We start from the raw sequence: 18857 nt of genomic DNA, 5'->3' as shown, positions 1-18857 counted from the left end.
TCTCTCTCTCTCTCTCTCTCTCTCTCTCTCTCTCTCTCTCTCTCTGTGTGTGTGTGTGTGTGTGTGTGTGTGTGTATACACTTAGGGGTACCCATGCTGCAGCAAGCATATGAAAACCAGAAGACTAGTGTGTGGAATCAGTTTTACTCTTCCACATTTTTATGTGTGTTCCAAAGATTGATCTCAAATTGTCAAGGCTGTATATCCAGCACCTTCACCAGATGATCCATCCAGCCAGTCCTTTCTAGTCCTTCTCTCAGGTATTGGCTTCTTTTTTTGGGGGGGGGGGGAGTACATGGACTTGGATGAAAAATGACTATCTCCTTAAACCCTCACAATTGTCAATTAATATAGACTCATACACTGAAAAAGAAAGGAAAAAAAAGATTTTATTTGTGGAGTGTTAGGTATGCCAATTCAAAAGATAAAGGTCCAGACAGCTCAAAAAAGTAGTTCACCATCAAAGAAAGAATGCACATACAGAATCAAAATATCCAGTAAGAAAGTCCAATAATCCTTGTGATAGTTGATGTTCTTGCATACTGTGATTGCTCGTTCTGGTCTGTAACAAAAAAGTGAAAAGATGGTTAGGCATGACCAAAGTTCACATTCAGCTGGACTTTTGTAGCCTACCTCCTAAGAGCATCTGGACTGCGTCTTTGAAAGCTCATCCACCAGTGTTTTCATTGTAATTTTCACACACATCACAAGTAAGGCAGCTGAGGAAAAGATTAGATTAATTGGAAAATCACTCTGCAAATTAATGTCACTTGTATACTAGAATCCTAGGTAGTAAATGAGGAGGATATGACTGGTTTCCATATCATATACATTACTTTATAATGTTTCCCGTTCCTTATATAAAAAGGCTACATCAACGTGACTGACAAACATAACCTGAATACGGAAAATAGACATGTCAAAGGGGATAGAGGGAAGACAAGGTCTCACCCTTACCGAAAAAGTACTAACTACTAAGGGATGCTGACAGCAGAAAAGGTAGTCTTCCCCAGGGAAGAACACACCAGGTGATTATCCGATAATAAGTGGCCAGCCCTGAAAACATACACAGAAGGAACATCGTACTCATACAGGCTGTATTTAGGAATGTATATGTATATACATATATGTATGCAATACTAATTCATGAAAAAAGGAGGAAAGAAATCAAGGAGTGGTCCATGGAAGCGTTGAGAGAGAAAAAGGAGAAGGGAGCAATGAGCTGATAATAGTATTACTTGAAAAATTCACGAAATATTTTTTAAAATTGTTTGCTGAAAAAGAGCATGACATGTCTGTCATGCCAGGTCCAGTTTAGTAGGTCTCATGTCCTCATTTTTAAGTATCACAAGATGATCTCCTGAGGAACATCAGGAAGACTACTTAAAGTCCATGGTTTCTGGTACGTAAAAAGGAACCTTTCAATTACTCTTACAAATAATAAATACATGTACTTAAAATAAGCACTTTAAAATAGTTCTGCCTTAAACTGTCATTTTGCTTCTCCGGTGAGCATTGTTGAGGACTGCTGCTGTGCACAGATCAAATCACCCTCATGCAAAAATGAGGCATGATCCGTAAAAGCAAAAGAAATGTGAGTTTTATACGTTAACTTTCTACAATTAATTCTGCCTCATTTTAAACTATGACAAATATAGCTAAAACCCTCGATATATTTTCCTTCTGTTCACACAGTGAAAATAGCTCTTTTATATAAATAGCATATATTTGTTGAAAATTATTCAAGCAGTATATGAGAATGTTAGAAGAAATCAAAAGTTATTTGGTCTCCTAGAAATTTAGCGACCCCACCTCTAGCCCTCTGTTCTCCTGGTCAAGTTCATTCTCATTTGTATGGGGTCGAGGGCATTAATAACTCATCACACATTTTATTACCTCTTCTGTCTTTTTCTTTTTCTTTTTCTTTCTTTCTTTCTTTTTTTTTTTTTGAGACAGGGTTTCTCTGTGTAGCCCTATCTGTCTTGGAACTCAATCTGTAGACCAGGCTGGCCTCAAACTCAGAAATCCACAGCATTCATCCTATGTGTTTGCTTACCCTTTACCTTCCTCAAGCCATAAAAACCTGTTTCTTCTTTGTTATTCTCAGTAATCATTCAGAGACAAAAAAACAAACAAACAACCCATTGAGTAGATGCCAGTCTTCAGAAGGTCATCACATGGCTGTCTGTGGTCCAGCGATTCCAGTGTCCAGGAGTGTCAGCATGAACGTGGGGTTAGACCAACCCTGTTTTAGATTGTGTGAATTTCTTGAGACTAGCACAACGCTGGAATACCATTCTTCTGCATCCTCCCTTTACAATGGGATATACCATTTCTCCATGTTGTCGATTTCTAATGGTTGAACTACTGGCTTGAATGAGTATGCATTGTATATCCCCACACTGTCTTCCAAATGGGATAATGTGCCTTGTATTTCTCAAAAATATAAACTATGACCTATCTACCAATCTTCAGAGTTCTTCATTAAGAAAGTCTGAATTTATTCAGCTTAGAAGATACAATATAATTGCTGTTACTTTCATTTTTACAAATTAAATAATTTTTGAGGTACTTGTTATTTCTGTTAAATACTTGGATACTTGGACTACTATTTTTTGGGGGGGGGTTGGTTTTTGGGGTTTTTTTGAGACAGGTTTTCTCTGTTTCTCCTGGCTGTCCTGGAACTCACTCTGTAGACCATGCTGGCCTCGAACTCTGAAATCCGCCTGCCTCTGTCTCCCAAGTGCTGGGATTAAAGGTGTACGCCACCATGCCTGGCCTAATTCTTTATATTTCATTTATATTGATTATATTTTGTTTTCTTTTGCATTACCATGAATTTGTGTATTTTTCTTATTGACTGTTAAGAGTTTTTGTACATTGAATAACCATACTATGCTGGTCATTAACATCATAAATAATTTGAGTTTTTTCTTATTCCTTAACTTTCCTATGGATATGAGATCTGCCAAAGATTTTGCTTTCACATTATTACAGTTGTCAATTTTTAATACTATCTAGGTTCTTAAGACTTTTTTCTGCACTTCCTTACAATTTTTCCAACATTCTTTGTTTTTATTCCTTAACTTTAGTATTTATATTTTCATGAACCAGTCTGTGTGCATTGTAAAATGAAATCCATTTTTATTTTCTTCTGAATTACAGTTCATTGAGTCTAGATCACCAGTTAAATAGCCTGTTCTTTTCTTGTTGCATAATGAGTATTTTATAAACAGGGCATTTTTGTTAATTATTATTTTACATAGCCTGCATCACAAGTTATGTGGGGTTTTATTTTTTTTTTCATTTTATTTTTGGTTTTGCACTACTAAGCAGCTCAGGCAGGCTGGGGACTTAAAGTCCTCTTCTTGGATCCTCCTCAGGACTGCACTTACATGTGTGTGCCACCACACCTAGCTTCATATGCAATTTGAGTAATAAATATTCATATTATTTTCCTAAGAGTCTCTTGACATTTACATTGATTTATTTCTAGGCATTTCAAACAAGATGGTCCATGTTTTACCAGACTGTAAACACAACTGAAATTTCTCTGACAAATTATATCTCTGTGTAATCAAAAAGGAAAAAATGTTTATAATAAAAATGAAACTTTTCAAGTTAGAAAAATAAAATTGTCAAGAGACCTAGGTCTAATGCTATAAGACCCCATGCTCAAGTGGGAAGTATAAAATTTTTATGAAACTTCCTTTCCAAATATTTGTGAAAGCACCCAGGGGAGTTTCATAGGATTGTCTGTAACAAGTACTTTTTGATGCTGGCAATGTGGCTTCTGAGCACATAATTCACCTCCTTTGCAGCTTCATAGCTTCTTAAGTCAGAACTCTGCTTCCAATAGCAGAGTTACCAAAACTCCCTTAAAATAGGACTGTCAAAAAAAGCTGCTGAGCATGCTGATGACTTCGGAATATGAAGCAATGAGAATTTCCTTTCATATGTTTATGCAAAGTGTGGATGGCAGGGAGAATATGGTAACTTTGGCCTTAAAAGTGATGCAGAATTTCTAGTGACATATCTGTAAATTCGTGTGCTTTGTTCTTTTCTTTGCAAGCACATACACTGGCTAACAGGTTGTCTAGATAAAGATAGCTTTCAGTATTAGGTGCTATGTTAAGTACTGTGGTAGTTTGACAAAGAATGGCCGCAATAGGTTTATACATTTGAATGCTTAGTTATCAAGGAGTGGCACTACTTGGGAAGGACTAGAAGATAAGGTTTTGTTAGAGTAGGTGTGACCTTGTGGGAAGAAGTGTGTTACTCGCTTTGAGGTTTCAAAAGCCTAAATCAGGTAAGGCTCAATTGTCTCATTGTTCCTGCTGTCTATGGATCCAGATGTAGAATGCTCAGCTACTTCTCCAGCGCCATAGCTACCTGCATGTACCCATCATCCCCATCATGATGATAGTGGACTAAACCTCAGAAACTATAAGCAAGCCCCAACTAATTGCTTCCTTTTGGTGAGTTGCCATGGCATCTCTTCACAGGGAAAGAACTGCAAACTAAAATAGAAATTGGTACCAGGGAACAGGGTGTTGCTGTGACAGGCCTAGCCATACTGTTTGTTGGTAGAATGTGGGTGTTGGATTAGAAAAACATTTGAATGCTTTAAGTGGGACTTAATGGGCCATACTAGTATGAGCGTGGAATACAGTGGTGCTTGGAGTAATGTAGATTATCACGGTCCAGCTCAAGAGGTTTCAAAGTTGAAGAATATTATTAAGTGACTTAGAGAACATTCTTGTGATATTTTTGGCTAGAAATGTAACTGCTTTCTGTCTTTGTTCCAGACAAAAATTGAGGAGCTTTAGTTTCAAGCAGAGGAGACTCAAGGCAGCCTAGTACTGGCTCTGTCATGTAGTTATTAGTCAGCACTCTCATTCGTATCTATAAGGAAAAGGAAAAAGCTGAGCAAGTAAAACTACCAGTGTACAGTCTGAGGAGAAAGCAGTACCAGGAAGAATAATAGTGTTAAGTGCAGTGTTCAAGAAGATAAAAGCTTACAGAAATGTCTAATGCTAAATGAAGTAAAGGAAGTGGTGATATCAGGGTAAGACCTCAGCCAGCTAAGCTTCCAACTTGTGAAAATGAATTAGAGAAAGGCTTAAGCAATAAGAGGAATGATCGATCAACAGAGAGCTAATATAGATGTAATTGAACAAGGGGGCCAAGTTCCAGTCCCACCAAGCAGCAGAACTTGGCAGCTTCTGCCATGTGGTTTTATCTATAAAGTCAAGAATACAAAAAAAGAGGTTGTGAACTCTGAGGCTATGGAGAGCTTCTAAGGTATATGCATCAGGGATGTCCTGTTTGAAGGCTAAGGAAGGCCATTATATGAACCTCTAAAGGTAAAGTTAAGATTGTGCTAAAGACCACAAGATGCTGGAGATGACAGAGTCATGGGATACCGGCCAAGAAAAGTTCCAGACCAGATGTGGAACTAGCCCAAGAGATAGAAGTGTGTTGCAGTCAATACTGGAAGGAGCTGGAATTCTAAAAAGCACTTTGACATAAGACACAGAAACACAGTTTTCTCTGTTTTGCTGTTTTTAGTACTTGCTTTGGTCCAGTATTGCCTCATGATGTTCTCTTTTCTCTTTTGGCATGGTAATGTATATTCTGTGCCATTGTATGTTGGAAGTTTGTGATCTCCTTTTTGCTTTTGATTTTACAAGTGGCTACAGTTAAGAGTCTCAAAAGAGACTTTGAACTTTCTGCTTTTAAACAATGTTGAGACTGTAATCAACTCTGTGGAGTTTTGAAGTTGGACTGAATATATTTTTACATTATAAGGCTAGAAACCTATGCACAGGGAATAGAATGTGGTGGTTTGAATAAGAATGCCCCCCCATTGGCTCATAAATTTGAATTCTTAGTCATCAAGGATGGGCACTACTTGAGAAGGATTAGGAGGTATGGCCTTGTCAGAGTAGTTATAGATTTGTTGAAGGGATTGTGTCATTGGGGGTGGGCTTTTAGTTTTCAAAAGCTTAAGTTAGGCCTAGTATCTCTGATCCAGATGTAGAATGGTCAGCTACTTCTCCAACACCACATCTGCCTGTGTGCTAACATATTTCCCACCATGATGATAATGGACAAAACCTATGAAACTGTAAGCAATGTGTACAATGGGAGCACACACATTCATGGTGTCTTGTCATAGTAATAGGAGACTGAATAAGACAAGTACAAAACAGCCTCTCATTTAAATACACAATTTAGGTCATAGTATTTTTCTCTCCTTATGATAGGTGTCTAAGACCTCAGTGACCTGGTTTCTGACAACTTTCTGATCAGTTCCATAAATCCAGTAAATATTTACATGGGTGCTACCATTGTACACATACAGATGTTGGGAAAGAGGTTTTGTTCATTTTTCCTGTCTAGATTATTTCAAAAAGCAGATAAAGAAGAGGCAAAAAAAATTCCTCCAGGAGAATGACTATATCTTGGCTTCATATGCATACTCTCAATATATGGAAGAGTTCTTGATACAAAATGAATGTGTATCTTGAATTGATTTGCTGGCACTAGAAATTTTAATTTGAGCTGGAAAGACAAATATTGGACAAATAGTTGATATTTGGTATTGGACAAATAGCTGATGAAGAGTTTGTCAATTTATTCTTTTGATAAAAATTTTAGAATAAGTCTAACTTCCCAAAGACCTTTGAAATTTCATTTATTAGTTTAATCAATTCATATTCTATGAATTCTGGTATGAAACAAATTCTCTTTTAGTAAAGGTATTTTCTTTATTCATGGTTTTGTTGCAATTAAAAATAATATGAGGGTAGAAAACAAATCAAGAAAGAAGCATGTGTGTGTGTGTGTGTGTGTGTGTGTGTGTGTAAGCTAATTCAATCCAACACACCTCTATGCAATTCACTAATAGTTACCAATATTTGTTAAAACAAAGACCCAAATTTGCAAAATTTAAAGTGGTGCAGTTTTTGATTCTCAAATTAAAGATTCATAATTCAAAATCAAACCCACACTCACACTAGCTCTTCAGATTGTTTTAAATGAGTAGAATGTAAGAGTAATTTATTTGTGTTATTGAACATGGCTTCAAGTCATTTTATTGTCTTAAAAATGGATTTTCCTCAGAAACAGAGCACATTTGAACAGTGTGTTAGGCATCTTTTGATGTATTTTGACTGATTCATGTTTTTAATTAACCTCATAAGACTTTACTTTAGAAAGTCGGTATGGTAATCATAAAAAGAAACTGCAAAGCAAGATTGGTATGTACCATTCTGACAAGACCAAAGCAAGTAAAAATGCAAGAAAGAAATGGTGATATCAGCGCCTGGTATCTGAAATAGCCTAGTTATTTCCCTTTCCCTCATCTTTGTTGTATTTTCATCAGCATCTACAAGCTGTTTGAAATTGCTACAAAACAGCATCCAGAAATAGTGTAAAAAGAATCTCTTCAAGGGGGAGAAAAGTTGCTTGGGCTGAGGGTCAAGGTACTTCACTTGGGGTATGTTTCATTCGCTTTTTCCTTTGAAGAAGTCTCTTTCCACCATTCAGAAAATTTAATGGGTATTTAATTTAAGGGTTGTCATGTTGTCCTCCAGTAACCTCACACTTTCATTTTTGTAGCTAACCTTACCAATAAAACCACCTAAGCACCTCAGCTACACATTCATTTAGCACATCACAAATCCAGCAGACCTTGACTCCCTTCCCAGCTAGGCAAATAAATATGTTAAAGGACCATCCTAGTGTTCTCGTTTTGAAAGTCAAGAAGCATTTGGTTTAACAGCTAACTAATTTATCACACTGTAAGGGCACCTGCCCTACAGAACTCTCAGCTGACTTGGTTCTGCTTGTCCTCTAGAAAGAAGCGGGAATAAAGACCTGCACTAGATCAGCTCAGTTAGGAGGTGTTAGTGCCACGGGACATAAGACCAAATGTGTGTCAGGAATGAGCATGATTGTGTCTGAATTTCCCTGCAATGCTAATTCCTTCTATAGGCGTTTACACTCAAAGACAAACTTGAGGACTTTGGGCTTCAGTAATAGAAGTATCTTATTTTCATCAGAAAGTCGACTGAATTAGTAATTGGCACAAGGGACATATCAACAGTGAAACTTGTGCCATTTGAGATCTAGTGATAGGACAGAATTATATCAGCAATTTCAAAACATAACAACATAAAAAACTGTCAACTTAGTAAAATTTGTTAATTATTAAAAGGGACAAAAATACCGTACAGTGATTGAAAGATGATAATTACAAGACACAATACATATCTTGTAGCAGAAGTATCCAAAGTTGATACTCTGCATTACACCTGATACCACCTTGCTTTTCAGTGTAGATGTAGTACTTGTGTATTTCTTCTAACCAGTATTATTTGGAAAACTATTAAGGCCTGATTGGGTCATTTCACCTAAACAGACTGTAGCAAGAAACCTACTTGATGGCCTTAAAGAAGAAGCAAACAGTCACTTGTGGCCAGTCCTTGGAAACTGTACAAAGCAGAGAACTGCTGCTAGCCTCCAGAGACTATTCTGTAAAAATAATTGGGCCCTGAGTCATATAACCACAAGAAATAAGTTCTGCCAAAAACCCAAATGAGCTTGTAAAATGGTTGTCTCCTAGGCAAACTTCCAGATTAGAGCACAGCACTGCTGAGCCCTGATTGAAGCCTAGTGATACCCAGAATGGAATATTCAAGCAAGCAAACAATGTGAAAATCTGAGAAACTGAGAGATGTATGTTGAATTCTACATTTTAAAAGGTGTGTTATATAGTAACAGAACATTGATAGACACTTCGACCTAGGAGGAATTCAAAAAGAGAGCAGGAAATACTTAGAGGACACGATGCTCATCAAACTGAGTCTCCTTCCACCTTTGATGAACATGAGCTTCAGCTCTGATCAGGAAGGAACTCAAGAAATCACTCATCACCATAGACACATGCTAGCCACTGTCACTGTCAGGATAAACATATCTACCAGGCTCTCCATAAGATTCTAAATAGATAAATACATCAATCAATCAATCAATAAGAATATACAAATGCTGCAATGACAATGTGTGTTCACCCTCTCTCTTTTTGTTCTTGTCTTTTCCTCGTAGTTACCCTTGCTGGCAAAAGTATAACTCAGTCACATGCACAAAAATAAAGACTAATGACCCAAATTTATTACCACAAAATAGACACAAGGGGATAGATTTTCTGTGTAGAGACAATAAAATAACAACAGACAGAGTACACAGCTAACTCACAGGGTCTTCTAGAGCAGGCCCATATAACCTAGCAGAACAAGAAGCTACAGTAGAAAGAAAAGGGTTGTGATCTCATGTTTTATGTTCAGAGATCAAGGTCAGTAATGAGGGGCAGAACTTTCTTCTCTCACCTACAAATGCTTATTATAAGCAAAGAGCAAGAGAAATAAGAAAGAAATCTAGATCTGGACTCTTCTCTCCTTACTTGTAAACTATACTTTACAACATAGCATTCCAAAATCACAATGTAATCAATCCCATGGTGCCTTGAACATCTGTACATAGAACATCTTATGACAGTTTGGTTGGACCGCTCCATTTCATTCTTGCTTGACTTTTTAATTGCATTCAGTTTTTGAAATATGCAAACTTCCACTATAAGTTTTTAAATGGCATCAGCATTATTAGCATTTTATTTCTCTCACGTACCGCACTTTCACTGCAATTATAACATCATCTCAACTATTCATTAAAATATAACCAAAGCCTCTGACCTTAAAATTAACCATCAAAAGGAACATTAGAAAATTCATAGCACTGTGCAAATGTTCTGTCTTGTTTAGCTACCATTATCTTGTCAAGAAATCTATAGCACTTTCCAAACTTTTTCTCCCTTAGGGTTTGACTCAGAGAAGACTTACAGAGACTGTAATGTTGTTAAGCAATTAAGCTATAAGTTAAAGAGAGCCCAGGAGACAATTTGGAAGATAGTTCAGAAGGATTAACCTTCCTTTTCTAGCTAACATTTTTCAGAGATATTCAGTCTTTCTAAGGCTCACAGGTACAAAACTGCATGCTCACACATGACACTACACTCAATCTCACTCCAAAGATGCTGCTATGTTTGTTATGGTCCAAAACTTAATTGATCAAGTACAGAACTCCCAAATGTATTTTCTTTTAAAAAGACAGCAACTGCAAGGACAGTAACCTTAAAAGCACACTTATATTAACTCTTAGGATGAATACACAGTTTGCTAACACTGTTGGCTCTAGTAATGGGGTCATATTTTCTTCTCTACCTTTCTTTGCCATTTCCTGAATATTATCCTCATCCTCATTTAGAAAGACAGTATGCTGGTAATACACTAGAAGAAAAGAAAGGAAAATGAGTAAGTTAATATATGGTAGTTTGGCTTCAAAGTACTATTTTTTTTTTTTTTGAGACAGGGTTTCTCTGTGTAGCCCTGGCTGTCCTGGCACTCTGTAGACCAGGCTGGCCTTGAACTCAGAAATCCACTTGCCTCTGCCTCCCAAGCGCTAGGATTAAAGTCATGCGCCACCACTGCCCGGCTTCAAAGTACTATTGATCACCTTCGGTAAATCCAGGATAGTCTCATATCCTACATCAAAGTTGATTTAATCATTATCCAATGTATACATAACTAAAAATATGCTACATCATCAATTTGTATAATTTGTATAATTTTCATATCAATTACAATTATTCAAAAAAGAAAACAGCAAAGCATATTTCTTATTAGTCCAGTTTAGGTTTAAAATGTCTAACCTTGAGTGAATTTGTGAACCTGGAGCAATGACATATTAAGATAAGCCATCCCGGATACATTTTTGTATTCCTACACAAAGAAATTGCATATTTAATTGGCTTTCCTATCTAAATTAGCACAAAGAAGAAGTGATAAGGTATTTTAGCAGGAAATGAGAAGAGATGTTAGTTCAGTGAAATAGATAATATTCACTACAAAAGTTCTTCTTTGACATAACAGTGGTTAAAAGCAGCTTGGTCTACCACTGTAGAATAGTCTTCAGATTTTTTGAACAAACAGAATCAAAACATTTCCTTACATTCAGATTTGGCCCTGGAGCATGACCCTGAAGCATTGTGGTAGGATTGCTCATTTTTTTTTCAGGTTTGATTTTTTAAAGTTTATTAATCATTTTATTTGTTAGCGTTTCAAATGTTATCCCACTTCCCAGTCTCCCCTTTCTGAACCCCCTTGCATCCCCTGCCCTTTGCCTCTAATAGGGTGCTCCCCCACTCACCCACCCACTCCTGCCTCACCCCTCTAGCATCCCGCTTCTCTGGGGCATCACAACACCAAGCTCCTCCCCTCCCACTGATCCCAGATAAGGCAGTCCTCCACTACATATGTAGCAGGAGTCATGGAACCACCTATGTATACTCTTCGGTTGGTGGTTTAGTCTCTGGGAGCTGAGGGGGTCCAGCTAGTTGATACTGTAGTTCTTCTTATGGGGTTGCAGTCTCTCTCAGAGGACAACTACATCAGGCTTCTGTCTGCAAGCACATCTTTGGATCAGCAATAGTATCTGGTTTGGTGTCTGCTGATGGAATGGATCTCACAGTGGGTCAGTGTGTGAAGAAGGGTCGATGGCCCTTCCTTCAGCCTGTACTCCAGTTTTGTCACTACATTTCCTGTAGACAGGAACAATTCTGGGTTACAATTTTTGAGATAGATGAGTAACCCCATCTTTCCACTGGGGGTCATGTCTATCCACTACAGGTGGTTTCTTCTGCTTCTATCTCTCCGCTGTTGAGTATTACAGCTGATATCATCCTCATTGGGTCCTGGGAGTCTCTCACATCCCTGGTGTCTGGGATTTTGGAGAGGTTCCCCAAGTTCCCCACCACCCACTGCTATTTATCTCTCTTCGTTCTCCTGGTCTGCTGACTTTTCTCCTCTTTCCATACCTGGCCCTGGCCTGCCCTTATTTTCCTCCCCACCTCCCACCCATGTCTCTCCTTCTTTCTGCCTCCCATAATTATTTTGTTCCCCAAACTAAGTGGGACTGAAGCATCCACACTTTGGCCTTCCTTCATATTAAGCTTCATATGGTTGTATCATGGGTATTCTGAGGTTTTGGGATAATATGCACTTATCCGTGAGTACATACAATGTATGTCCTTTTGGGTCTCACTCAGAATGATATTTTCTAGCTCCATCCAGTTACCTAAAAAGTTCATGAAGTCATTGTTTTTAGTAGCTGAGTAGTACTCCATTGTGTAAATGAACCACATTTTCTGTCTTCATTCCTCTGTTGAAAGACATTTGGGTTCTTTCCAGCTTCTGATTATTATAAATAAGACTGCTATGAACATAGTGGAGTATATGTCCTTGTCATATGTTGAAGCATCTTTTGGGTATATTCCCAGGAGTGGTACAGCTTGTTCTTCAGGTAGAACTATTTCCAATTTTCTGAGGGACTGCCAAACTGATTTCCAGAGTGGTTGTACCAGCTTGCAGTCCCATCAGCAATGGAGGAGTGTTCCACTTTCTCCACATCCTTGCCAACATCTGCTGTCACCTGAGTTTTTTATCTTAGCCATTTGAATAGTGTCAGGTAGAATTTCAGAGTTATTTTGATTTGCATTTCCATGATGACAAGAATGTTGAACGTCTCTTTAGGTGCTTCTCAGCCATTCAAGATTTCTTAGTTGAGAATTCTTTGTTTAGCTCTGTACCCCATCTTTAAATTGGGTTATTTGGTTTTCTGGAGTCTAACTTGTGAGTTCTTTGTATATTTTGGATATTAGCCCTCTATTCAATGTAGGGTTAGTAAAGATCTTCTCCCAATCTGTAAGTTGCTGTTTTGTCCTATTGACAGTGTCCTTTCTCTTAAAGAAACTTGCAGTTTCATGAGGTCAATTTGTCAATTGTCAATTGTTGCTCATTTTTACAGTGCCTAAAAGATACAACTATTTCCCAAGAGTAAGAGACTAGGGTCTCAGAATATTCAACTATAAAATACCAGCAGGTAAATGCCCCTATCTTCCATTTCACTTACAATAGTATTTATCTAATAATTTATTCATTAAAAGAAGGTATCATGATTAATTATAACTCTGACCACAGCAGTTAGCTCAATCCATGTAGGTAATATAGAAATGCCTTTCTTCATGTTACTGAACATCTAGAGGCATATATAGATCTGGTCACTCAAAAGCTTCTGTGCCCGACACACCACAAACACACACAGTCTTGGTTCCCTTTTCCTTTACCCTAGTTTCCCATTTAGACAAGCTCACTTAGTGCAGAGAAAATTGACCACTAGATGTTTAAGAGTCCCCATGCTTCAGAGTCTATGATTCCAAAGAGAAATAGCAAGTTTTTAAATAGTAGGGCATCCTGGATGCAAACTTCCTGAAGTACTAACAATACGTCCAGACTAACAACAAGTTTAACCATTTTAAGGTGCATCTGTTAGAGAGCCCATCAAATAGGTTTCTTACAGAAAAACATTATGTACCAGGACAAAAATATTTATTAGGCCACATTGACCTGAACACTGGCAGGGAATGAAACACTATACTTGAGACCAGCGTTGTAGAATCATCATGTTCTTCAATACAAAGAAGAGTATTTTATCAAGACTTATTTATGTATCTATTTATTTAATTGTTCATTTCTTTATTTTACTATGCTACTTATTGGACTCAAAGCTACCACTGAGCTGTCTCTAACAATCAAGATTAGTTTAAAATGGATTATTTTTATGTAGTTATTCTGATACAGTGTCCATTTCAGGATAAATAAACCTCAAAATGAAGATGTGCTGATTCATACACAATTTGTAAATAATTTAAAGACTAAAATCATAATTTTGGGCCCTGTTTAGATATCCTATATTTATGTATGTATAGATGAATGTACATATATACATGAATGAAAACATCAGAAAATTCATGCAAACAGTGTAGTGTTTACATACTGAAGAAGTAATGTACTTTTAGGATATTTCCTAATGAAGTTGCATCCTAGCTCCCATTCATCTAAATGTCAAAAGCTGGATGACAAATCCAATGTAGTTACCACAGCACCGTGTCCAAATGGTAGAATGATGATTGCTGATTAATATCCAAATGGGTAAGGGTATGCCTCCTATTGTCATTATCTTAGAATATATCATAAAAAAAATCAATATTTTTAGTATCTAAATATCTCTGGTTTATACTCAGACATTATATCATTACTTCTGTGCTTAAATATATATATATTTATGATAAATAAGCACATATTATATATGCAAATGATATTATAAATAAGTAAATATATAATAAGTAAATAAATATAGTAGATAAATAAATGTGTGCTATAATGTAATATATAGATGTAATGTTTTATAGGCACCTAATGAGATACTTACATATATACATACATACATGTGGGAGATATGATTATAATATAAAAAGACAAAGCTTTACAAAAAGCACATGCATCAGGAAAATTTATTTTAATGCTGGTAATACAGATGCAGAAAATTAGCAATTTAAATAGAAAAGGAGTTTACTTGTATACTTACCAATAACCACGGAGAAGACAGAAAGGCAGCAGACAGGTAGCATGGTGGCGCGGATTATCCATGCTCTTGGCTTATGGTTCTATTGTACAGTTTTTATTCTCAAGTTCATAACTAAGATGAATGTCATTTTAGTTACTACATTCATTTTGTCCATGAAAATGGAAAATTGCTTATTAAAAGTGCCCCTTGGCCTTTTAGAAAGACTCTTTGGGACACACACACAAACACACATACACGTTCATTTACATTCATTTGTCAATTATAAGTTCTATCAAACAGTAGTGAAATGAATAGCCAACATGGAGATTTTTGACTAAAGATAAATGGATACTTAGGACCAATAAAAATTTTTGACAGTCTTCTTACCATTAATTCCAAGGACATCAAAGTCAAGCATTAAGCATATTTAAGTTTGTATACTGCAATTATGAAAATGAGGACCCATAAAAGAAGACATTATTATAGTTTTTCTATAATTGAAACTTGTTAAGTCACATTTTCTATTATATTTTAATCCTTGCATCAGGGGTCAACAAACTCATTAGAAAAGATTAAACAACAGAATATCGTATGAAAATTTAAGGTTACCCTTTCCAAGACAATTTGCTTTTTATTGGAATTTTCACATAATTTACAACATGAACTCTTTGAACATTTTAAACACCTCAATAAAATAGTACTAAGTGCTTCAGATGTGCAAGAACAAAAATCATTAGACCATTTGGAAAAAAACTATAAGCTCTGTTTATTGTTGAGACATTTCCAAATGTAGTTGTCCTTGACAATAATTCTATTAGTTATGTTTATTTGAAAAACACTGAGACTATACAAGAATTTTTTTTTTCTGTGAAGCTTAAAAATAGTTTCCACTTTGAGGAAGAATCCCTAGAATTGACCTTTATTCAGTGGGTAAAACATATCATCTCTTTCTTCAACAGCCTCTCACCAAAAAGACTGCTTTTAATTATAGCAAAATAGAACTAAACATTTTTTCTTCATGAAATCTATGCTATGATAAAATGTATTTTACAACTAGTGGCTAAAAATCAGAACTTGAAGGAAAAACATGAGTGATAAAACTACCTAAGATATGTTCTATGTTATGTAAATGACAATGACAGCATTAACTATTAAAATGACAACAATACTTGGGGCTAGAGAGATGGTTCTGTGGTTAAGTTTGTTGCTTTTCGAGAGTAACCAAAATCCAGCTGCAAAACCCACTCTGGGCAGCTCACGACAAACTGTGACTCCAGTTCCAAAGGTATGTAATGCCTCTTGCCTCTAAGGACAACCATACAGACTTAGAAGACATGCTCTTGCACGTGTGTGTGTGTACACACACACACACACACACACACAGAGAGAGAGAGAGAGAGAGAGAGAGAGAGAGAGAGTTTTCAAATAATTCTGTTTCATTTGAAAAGCCATAGAGGTCAGGAAATTGGTAAAGAGTTATATGGGGAAGGCACTTTAAGAAAAGGAGAGATCCAGTGACATAGAGGCTTAAAGGGGATTAATTAAACAGAAGGAATTGGAGCTGGATGGAAGGGCAGGGTAAAGGAAGGAATACTTGAAGAAGTAAATAACATAAGCTGTACACATCACAGGCTATTGCTGGTGCTTCGTGTTAACTTCCAGAACTTGACAGTAAGAGTCTGTTACTGAAGGTAGCATTTACTTGGGTCACAGAACATAGAAATATCAGGCTGGTGCTGACTCAAGCTTCACCCCCACTCCCTAGTGCCAGGAACACTATCAGATGAGAAAAGTAATTAATCTTATCCAGCTGTGAACCCCATGAGCTACAGAAATGATTGCCCCAGCAGAATGTGCCAACTCTTGTAATAATGACACAAATATCATGGGTATAACTAACTACTTTCTGATTGGATTTAAGTCCCACTCCACAAGATTAAACTCATGCCGAACATTATCAAGCTTCGAAAGTGTTGCTAGACAGGTTATAGGTCCTAGAAGAGAATCAACTGCTATTATTCTGTAAAATGTATATAGTTCTAAACTGACCCATAATGACTTATCATTATATCTATAGAGTAATACATTGCTCGACTCTTGGCAGAGGAGCTTTTGTTGTAGATAATGATTAGCACAGGTGCCAGAGTACAGAATTAAGACGTAGATGAATGTTCAGACCTAAAGCAGATGCCTATATTACATCACCTATTCCTAAACTTCAGTGGTCATTATAAAAGACAGAGCAAAGAAGACTGAAGGGGCTAGAAGCAGTTTGATGACTACAAGGAAGCAAAGTTCTCCAGGCACAACAGGGAATATGAAGTTATAACAGTTCTGACAGTGTGTGCATGACCAGCGCAAGCTCAAGCCAAGCCAACGCCCAGTAACCACACATTTCCACCCTTCAGTGAGGAGCTATTAGCAGTTGATAGCTTCTGGGTTTTTGGGAGTTCAATTTTCTCTAAGAGTGCAATCCCAGACAAGTCAACTGAGCCCAGATGAAAACCATGCATCCAAGAATATATAGGTAGCCTAAATTGGATTTTGTGCATCAAGTTATATAAATAAATAAATAAATAAATGTTATTTAATATGGCAATATAATGAATATCTGCAAAGCTATTTACAAATATTTTATTAAGATTTACTACAATAAAAATCACATTTCATCCATAGTAATAGCTTTATAAAGTCACTGCAATGCATCCAATAATCATTATTATTCTGATTGCATATAGAATATCTGGAAGATAAAAACAGGAGAAATGAAAAATAGCATCTACGTTTCCGTTATTCAGAACTTTCTGTGATAGAGTGATTAATAGATCACATTCTAGAACCTTGTCTCTCATCAACACTGAATTTGTGAATGTGGAAATACAGGGGTTCTACAGTAGTTTTATGCTTTTAAGAGAACATATAGTTGCATCTTAAACTTTATAGCTTTATCCCCAGTGTAGCACCTTTGGGAGGCTATGAAAACTTTGAGAAGTGAGATCTATCTCTTGAGAGGCTCTGCCGGAGTCTGACATATACAGAGGTGGATGCTCGCAGTCAACTATTGAACTGATCATGGGGTCCCCAATGGAGGAGTTAGAGAAAGGACTGAAGGAGCTGAAGGGGTTTGCATAAAAGGAGGAGGAGGAGGAAGAGAGGAAGTGAAATCTTGGAAGTGTGACCTGAATGGGGACAGTTGACACTAGCCAATCCCAAATTCTGACTTCTACTCCTTAGACACAAGGTAAGTAGATTTACTTAGCTATATGCCCTAGCTATGTTACAGAGTCCCTTCACAGGCCCCAAAACAAGTGTCAACTGACCATGATATAGAAACCTCACTAAATCTTTTCTGTTTAGGCATTGAGCATCTCAAGTCTTCATTATAAACAGCCCACAATCTTGGACTGATAGGCAACATATATCTATCCCTCTGTTAGTCAGCACAAGAGTCAACATAGCTATCCACAAAAGCAGACAGATTGGATTTCTCATATTTTTGTGTAATTTTATTTATATGTATTAATATTTATAGTAATAAACTATATATGGTTATGTTATATTAGAATATATTTGTGCTAATATCCCCTCTGAATATTGTTGCTTGAAAGCAAAAGTTTTAACAATTTTATGGTAAACTTAGAAACATAAAACAATTGATGGCTCATTACATTTTACTTTCATTTTTCATTGACTTTATAGGATGCTAGGATGAGCTCATACACAAATATTTGTGTGCATCATTAGGTTTTTAGATGAATAATTAATGAACAAACAAATTTCTGTATATTAAGGCTGACAAAAATTATTTTCAAAAAAAATTTTTTCCAAGAAAAATTGAATTGTCATTTAGCATGAAATGACAGACAGTGTGCAAACTACAAACATGAACAAGTATAATAGAATTTATAATTTACTGATACATTATGAGTAAAAAACAGGACATTAAGAAAAACATGAAAATGTTAATGAAGATTTACCAAAATGATAGAATTGTAAGCCCCAAACCATAAAATATGTGCTGTATTTTACTAGTTTTCTAAATTCTTTATTTATTGGTTTATAACAAACAAAAAACATTAATTAAAAGACCTAAGTTGGAGGCTGCACAGATGGCTCAGCAGTTACTAGCATTTGTTGCTCTAGCAAAGGACCCAGATTTAGTTCCCAGCACACACATGATGGCTCATGACAATGCATAACTCCAGGTCTAAGAGTTCCATCAGACCTACACGTAGTACACATATATAAGTACAGGCAAAACACTCATACACTTAAATTTTAAATAAATAAATACATTTAAAATTAATAACAAATTCATGAGTAAAAAGTCT

This window comes from Mus pahari, chromosome 3 (genome assembly GCF_900095145.1).
Source record: "Mus pahari chromosome 3, PAHARI_EIJ_v1.1, whole genome shotgun sequence".
NCBI classification, from domain to species: Eukaryota; Metazoa; Chordata; class Mammalia; order Rodentia; family Muridae; genus Mus; species Mus pahari.
This window is presented reverse-complemented; position numbering follows the sequence as displayed.